We start from the raw sequence: 8,072 nt of genomic DNA on the forward strand, positions 1-8,072 counted from the left end.
CTGTGTGCTAACACTACACTACCCCCCATATGATATTACTTAGTATACAACCTTGGATTGACTTCTGATTACTTCAAGCTCTGCTAGGAATCTCAAATTCCCAATACTGGGGCCTTGAATTAACAGCACACCGCAGAACACAGTTTATTTTGGGCCACTGCTCTAACTGGCACAGAACCAACACACAGAGATCCTGTTGAAATTGTAGCTTGCCTAAGCACAACACAACACCAGGGGCGGAAATCCCGGGGGGGACGAGGGGGACACGACCCCCCCCATCCTGGGAAAAATATGATTTGTCCCCCCCAATATATCACTGAAACATAACTATGTAATTGAAATAATATTAATAATACGCAATGAAAGCAATTGTGCTGATTATAGACACTTAATAGGGCGTTTTTAAGTTTCAAAAGATTGCGACCCGGCCGCCCTTTGCCTCACAATGGTTTGATCCACTGCCAGTTCCTTAGTTTGCACGTAACTGCCGTGAGGTTCATCCAGTCAATCGCGCACACACAAACTAGCTGAATATGCAGAGCTAGCGCGCAAATATTAACTATTAAGCTAGCTAGTACCTATTCCATTTATGTGGTGTCGTCAAAGATGGAATCAGCATGCAGATGATGTAAGTTAGTGCTTCAAAGTCCCTGTGATAAGGTTAGCGATAAACTGAAGTCCAAACTGAACAGAACTACACTCTCTTCTACCATTGTCTTAAATATATTTAATGGTCTCGTTGCAAAAGCTAAATTGTCGCAAGGGAACTTTTATTTATTTATTTTATTTCACCTTTATTTAACCCGGGTAGCAAAGATTATAGCAAACACCACTGAAACTGAATTGGTGCTCGCTAGCTTTGCAAATTCAGCTATTGTTGGAAGCCAGCCAATATGAAACAAACTATTAAAATTACAAAAGGTTGCAGCATATGTTGTGTAAATGGTGAACTCATACAGCTGTCAACTCTTGTCATTTTAATCCGTTTCACATTTGCTAGCTACCTTTTAGATCGAAGCCCAAATAGAATGATTGAAGATGATAGAAGCCCATCTCCTACTGTAAATAACCTACACACTGTGTGTGTAGCCAGCCAGCCAGCCAGCCAGGTAGAAAAATGGCAGAAAAATAAAAGACAGACATCAGAGTATTTTTCAATACACCAAAACGCATAGTAAGAACCCAAGTTGCCTAATATCTCAGACTAGTTGATAAAATGTTCATAAGAAAGAAATGAAATTCTAATGGAAATGTTTCACAATGATGTCATTAGGCAGAGCAGGCAACAGATGGCACACAGACAGCAGAGTTGGGGACAGATATGCAGGGACAGACTGGCAGAGACAGGGAGTCTCAGGTAAGTTTGTTGAGTCTTTGTTTGGCAACATTATGAAAGGTTCTCAATTTTTTTGACTTGTAAAATAGGAACATAATTGGAAAATGCCATGGATACCCCCACTCTCAACTTAAACTGGTGACTGAACTAAGATTTGTTAAAGGCAATGGTATTGCTGTTGTGATTAGTTGTGTAGTTTTGGGTACCGGTAGTTAGGAGTACGGCAAACACCTTATTTCTTTGGTTCCTCAATATACATTTACCATATTACAATGTAGGCTATGTGTTACAGCACTACTTTTGGTGTCCCCCTCAGGAATTGCTCTTGAGAAAATTTCATGTAATTGTCCCCTCCAAAGTGGATATCAGATTTTCGCCCCTGCACAACACAACACTGTTCTTTTTTTAAAGAGCCCTCAACAGTCAGTAGTGGACTCAAAACATACTTGTAATTGCTATAGCCGAAAAAAATATGAGAACATATTTGCAAGTGTTGTAGCCTATAGAAATATTATAATTCCACAGTCACACTATTTTAGTAATATGAAAATCTTGCCTCAATATTAAAATTATGCATGGAAATGAGAAGTGCCAGTGATTTTCTTTCTACAAAACTAGAGAAGACTTGATGTGGCTTAGTGTGACCATCCACCACCACTCAACTAGGACTGACGTCCTTGTAGCTAAAGTCATAGTCCAAAGGTGAACTGATTTGAGTTTAGACATCGATGACCTTTTACTCACAAAGACCTTTTTCTTTATAGGTTATACTTCATGTCTGTATAGGTTATACTTCATGTCTGTATAAGTTATACTTCATGTCTGTATAGGTTATACTTCATGTCTGTATAGGTTATACTTCATGTCTGTATAGGTTATACTTCATGTATAGGTTATACTTCATGTCTGTATAGGTTATACTTCATGTCTGTATAGGTTATACTTCATGTATAGGTTATACTTCATGTCTATATAGGTTATACTTCATGTATAGGTTATACTTCATGTCTGTATAGGTTATACTTCATGTCTGTATAGGTTATACTTCATGTCTGTATAGGTTATACTTCATGTCTGTATAGGTTATACTTCATGTCTGTATAGGTTATACTTTATGTCTGTATAGGTTATACCCCATGTCTGTATAGGTTATACTTCATGTCTGTATAGGTTATACTTTATGTCTGTATAGGTTATACTTCATGTCTGTATAGGTTATACCTCATGTCTGTATAGGTTATACCTCATGTCTACCTTGTATTCAGCACAGAAAAAAGTGCTGAAACAAGGAATTAGGTAATTATATCGATACAGGAGAACTTTGCTCCTCCCCTTCAACTCCCCCATTATTTTGGTAAATTATCTTGGTCATACATCATATAGTTACAGGAAGTGATTCACTCTATTCAACTCTTTGTTTCTAGTTACTTCCTCAAACAACAGCTCTACATAAACTACTGTATCTTGGTCATACTAGACAACCACTTACAGAAAATGGTTGACTCTTTGTTTTCAAGTACTTCCTCATAATGAAACCTTTTCATAACCTGCAACGGTTGAGTAAATGTTACATAGCTGACAAAAATATCCAACCACTCTCTGCCTCCCAAATGGCACCTTGTTCTCTATATACATATATATGGGCCCTGGTCAAAAGTAGTGCACTAGTGAATAGGATTCCATTTTGGACTTAGAGACTGTCTCACAAACTGGTTCCTCTTGTTGCTGTGAGAAAACCCTGATGATGACTTATAGGTGTGTATTGTTTAAACTGAGATGGATAACAATGTGCAAGATATAGCCTGAAGAGAAGCAGTTCAGGTTTATCTACATTGTTAGAAGAAATGGTGCTATATAGAACCAGGAAATGGTTAAATTTAACCAGGCAAGTCAGTTAAGAACAAATTCTTAATTACAATGACAACCTACCGGGGAACAGTGGGTTAACTGCCTTGTTCAGGGGCAGAACAACAGATTTTTCCCTTGTCAGCTCAGGGATTAAGATCCAGCAACCTTTCGGTTATTTGTCCAACACTCTAACCACTAGGCTACCTGCCGCCCCTCATGCCCATAGGGGGCAGAAAAGACACGTGCCCCCTCAGATAAAAAAATAAATAATAATTCAGATGTTAAATTAATTACTAAACTTAATTTTTAAGCCCAGCGGTATTTTGCAGAGGGGGCACACTGACTGGACCAGGGTAAGACTACCCCCTCCCCCCTATTCTCCCTGGTAAGTGGTTCCATCAAAAGTTCACCACAGAGCAAATTAGAGGTTAATTAGGGCCGATTTCAAGTTTTCATAACAATCGGTAATCGTTTTAAAAAAAAAAAATTTAAGAACGCATTCTTATTTTCAATGACGGCCTAGGAACGGGGGTTAACTGCCTTATTCGGGGGGGATTCGGGGATTTGTTTTTGCAACCTTTTGGTTACTAGTCCAACGCTCTAACCACCTGCCTTACATTGCACTCCACGAGGAGCCTGCATGGCAGGCTGACTACCTGTTACGCGAGGGCAGCAAGAAGCCAAGGTAAGTTGCTAGCTAGCATTAAACTTATCTTATTAAAAACTATCAATCTTAACATAATCACTAGTTAACTACACATGGTTGATGATATTACTAGTTTATCTAACGTGTCCTGCGTTGCATATAATCGATGCGGTGCCTGTTAATTTCTCATTGAATCACAGCCTACTTCGACAAACGGGTGATGATTGTCATGGCTGTCGAAGTGTAGAGACCAAGGCGCAGTGGGTTGCGTGTGTAACACTCTTCTTCGTCTGAAGATACAGAGAAATCATCGTCGGAGAAAGTGGACCAATACGCAGCGGGGTTATGTGTACTCATCTTCTTTATTACTGGATAAGAAGGCAAAACCGAAAACAAAATACGTACACAAGAAAAACACAATGACGACGACTAACAGGCTTGTAAGGTACACCGCTATACAAAGCATATAATCTCCCACACTAAACAAACCCACACACATACCTATATATAGGACTCTCAATCAGAGGAAAATAGAAACACCTGCCTCCAATTGAGAGTCCACACCCAAACCTAAACATAGAAAAACTAAACTAGACAGAACGTAGAAAATACAACCTAGAACATACCCAACACCCAGAACTAACAAATCACACACCCTAAACACAACCAAACACCCTGATCCAACCAAAACAAATACCCTCTGCCACGTCCTGACCAAACTACAATACAAATAATACCTAAATACTGGTCAGGACATGACAGCGTGCTCATAATTATATTTATCTTATAGCGAACACGGAAAAACAATAAACAAAGAACGACAGCTAACAGATTTGCAGGCTAAACAAACAGCAGTGCAAATACAACTACCCACAAACAACCAGGTGAAAACAAGCTCCCTATATATGACTCTCAATCAGGAACAACGATGTACAGCTGTTCCTGATCGAGAGCCACACAGACCAACAAAGAAATATACAAACTAGAAAAACCTAGAATACCAAAACAAGAACATACACCAAAACCCCGGAACACATAAATAAAACACCCCTCTACATACACATAACCCCCGAACCACATAAAACAAATACCCGCTGCCACGTCCTGACCAAACTACAATAACAAATAACCCCTATTACTGGTCAGGACGTGACAAAGATTTAACAAGCGCATTTGCGAAAAAAGCACTGTCGTTGCATCAATGTACCTAACCATGATCAATGCCTTTCTTAAAATCAATACACAAGTTGTAAGGGCTGTCTGAAGAGAGAGTGGACCAAAACGCAGCGGAGTTAGTGTTCATCATTTAATATTTAATTGAACAACGTGAACACTATACAAAAACAAGAAAAGAGAAAACCGACAGCCAACAGTCCTGTCAGGTGCAAACACTAACAGATGAGCTAAACTACTTCTATGCTCACCTCGAGGCAAATAACACTGAAACATGCATGAGAGCACCAGCTCTTCTGGAAGACTGTGTGATCACGCTCCCTGCTGCCGATGTGAGTAAGACCTTTGAACAGGTAAACATTCACAAGGCCGCAAGGCCAGATTACCAGGATGTGTACTGCGAGCATTCGCTGACCAACTGCCAAATGTCTTCACTGACATTTTCAACCTCTCCCTGTCCGGGTCTGTAATACCAACATGTTTTAAGCAGACCACCATAGTCCCTGTGCCCAAGAACACTAAGGTAACCTGCCTAAATTACTACTGACCTGTAGCACTCACGTCTGTAGCCATGAAGTGATTTGAAAGGCTGGTCATGGCTCACATCAACACCATTATCCCAGAAACCCTAGACCCACTCCAATTTGCGTACCACCCTAACATATCCACAGATGATACAATCTCTATTGCACTCCACACTGCCCTTTCCCACCTGGACAAAAGGAACACCTATGTGAGAATTATATTCTTCGACTACAGCTCAGCGTTCAACACCATAGTGCCCTCAAAGCTCATCAGTAAGCTAAGGACCCTGGGACTAAACACCTCCCTCTGCAACTGGATCCTGGACTTCCTGACGGGCCGCCCCCAGGTGGTAAGGGTAGGTAACAACACATCCGCCACGCTGATCCTCAACACAGGGCCCCTCAGGGCTGTGTGCTCAGTCCCCTCCTGTACTCCCTGTTCCCTCATGACTGCACGGCCAGGCATGACTCCAACACCATCATTAAGTTTGCCGATAACACAACAGTGGTAGGCCTGATCACCGACAACAACGAGACAGCCTATAGGGAGGAGGTCAGAGACATGGACGTGTGGTGCCAGGACAAGAACCTCGCCCTCAATGTGATCAACGCAAAGGAGATGATTGTGGACTACAGGAAGAGGACCGAGCATGCCCCCATTCTCATTAATGGGGCTGTAGTGGAGCAGGTTGAGAGCTTCAAGTTCCTTGGTGTCCACTTCACCAACAAACTGACATGGTCCAAGCACACCAAGACAGTCGTGAAGAGGGCACAACAAAACCTATTCCCCCTCAGGATGACTGAAAAGATTTGGCACGGGTCCTCAGATCCTCAAAAGGTTCTACAGCTGCACCATCGAGAGCATCCTGACTGGTTGCATCACTGCCTGGTATTGCAACTGCTCGGCCTCCAACCGCAAGGCACTACAGAGGATAGTGCGTACGTAGTACATCACTGGGGCAAAGCTTCCTGCCATCCAGGACCTCTATACCAGGCCGTAACAAAGAAAGACCCTAAAAATTGCAAAAGACTCCAGCCACCCTAATCATAGACTGTTCTCTCTGCTACCACACAGCAAGTGTGACTGGAGCGCCAAGTCTAGGTCCCAGAGGGTTCTAAACAGCTTCTACCCCCAATAAATAAGACTCCTGAACATCTAATCAAATGGCTACCCAGACTATTTGTATTGCCCCCCCCCCCCCCCCCCCCCAATGTAGCCGATTGATTCCTTCTTGATGAATAAATAAAACAAAAATGTTTCTCTGTAATACTAGCCACCTAGCAATTTATAAAGTTGTCTTTACCTAGCCAGCTAGATAGGTCCCCAATCTGTCAACCTCCTAACTAGTTGTTCGTCCCTGCCTGTACATACTGTAGCTAAACTACACTCTGTTGAGCCGTTTCTCATGAGAAACTGTTAACATAAATCTAACCACACACCCACACACACACACCCACGCAAACACACACACACGCACGCACGCACGCACGCACACACACACACACACACACACACACACACACACGCAAACACACACACACACACACACATACACACACCCACGCAAACACACACACACACACACACACACACACACATACACATACACACACACACACACATACACACACATACACATACACACACACACATACACATGCACACACACACACACACACACACACATACACATACACATACACATACACACACACAGCAGAGTGGAGTGCTGCAGTCAGGGAGATGTGGTCTGTCAGTACACAACATCTGGTGCCAGTCTGGGTACTCTGTAAAGGTTGTTTCCATAGAGACACTTTGCCAGCTTGCGTTGAAATTAGAAAGGTATTGAGGGGATAGTGGAAGAAAATAAAAGTAGTGGAGGAAAGGCGGATGAGAGAAAGAGAAGTGCTGGTGGATATGAGCTTATCATAAGAAAGTAACAAAGTTAGTAGGGTAGTGTACAAATAGATGCCGTATGAAGGCCTATCCATTTATCTTAAAAGAGCAAAAGACTATTGTCTCATAGGCTGTGTTTACACAGGCAGCCTAATTCTGATATTTTTCACTAATTGGTCTTTTTGACCAATCAGATCAGCTCTGAAAAAGATCTGATGAGGACCAATCTGATGTGATTTGTCAAAATACCGATTAGAGGAAAAAAATATCAGAATTGATCTGCCTGTGTAAACGCAGCCTTAGATTGTTAACTTCTTACATCTAGGAGTTCCACTAGCGGAACGCCTCACCAATATCCATTGGAAGAGCGTGGCGTGAAATACAAAAACCTCAAAAATGCAATAATTTCAATTCTTCATACGACTATCTTACACCACTTTAAAGTTAAGACTCTCATTAATCTAACCTCATTGTCCGATTTGAAAAAGGCTTTACAGCGAAAGCAAAACATTAGATTATGTTAGGAGAGTACATAGCCAAAGATAATCACACAGCCATTTTCAAAGCAAGCATATATGTCACAAAAACCCAAAACACAGCTAAATGAAGCACTAACCTTTGATGATCTTCATCAGATGACACTCCTAG

Source organism: Salmo salar, chromosome 01, assembly GCF_965601325.2.
Source record: "Salmo salar chromosome 01, fSalSal1, whole genome shotgun sequence".
NCBI lineage: Eukaryota > Metazoa > Chordata > Actinopteri > Salmoniformes > Salmonidae > Salmo > Salmo salar.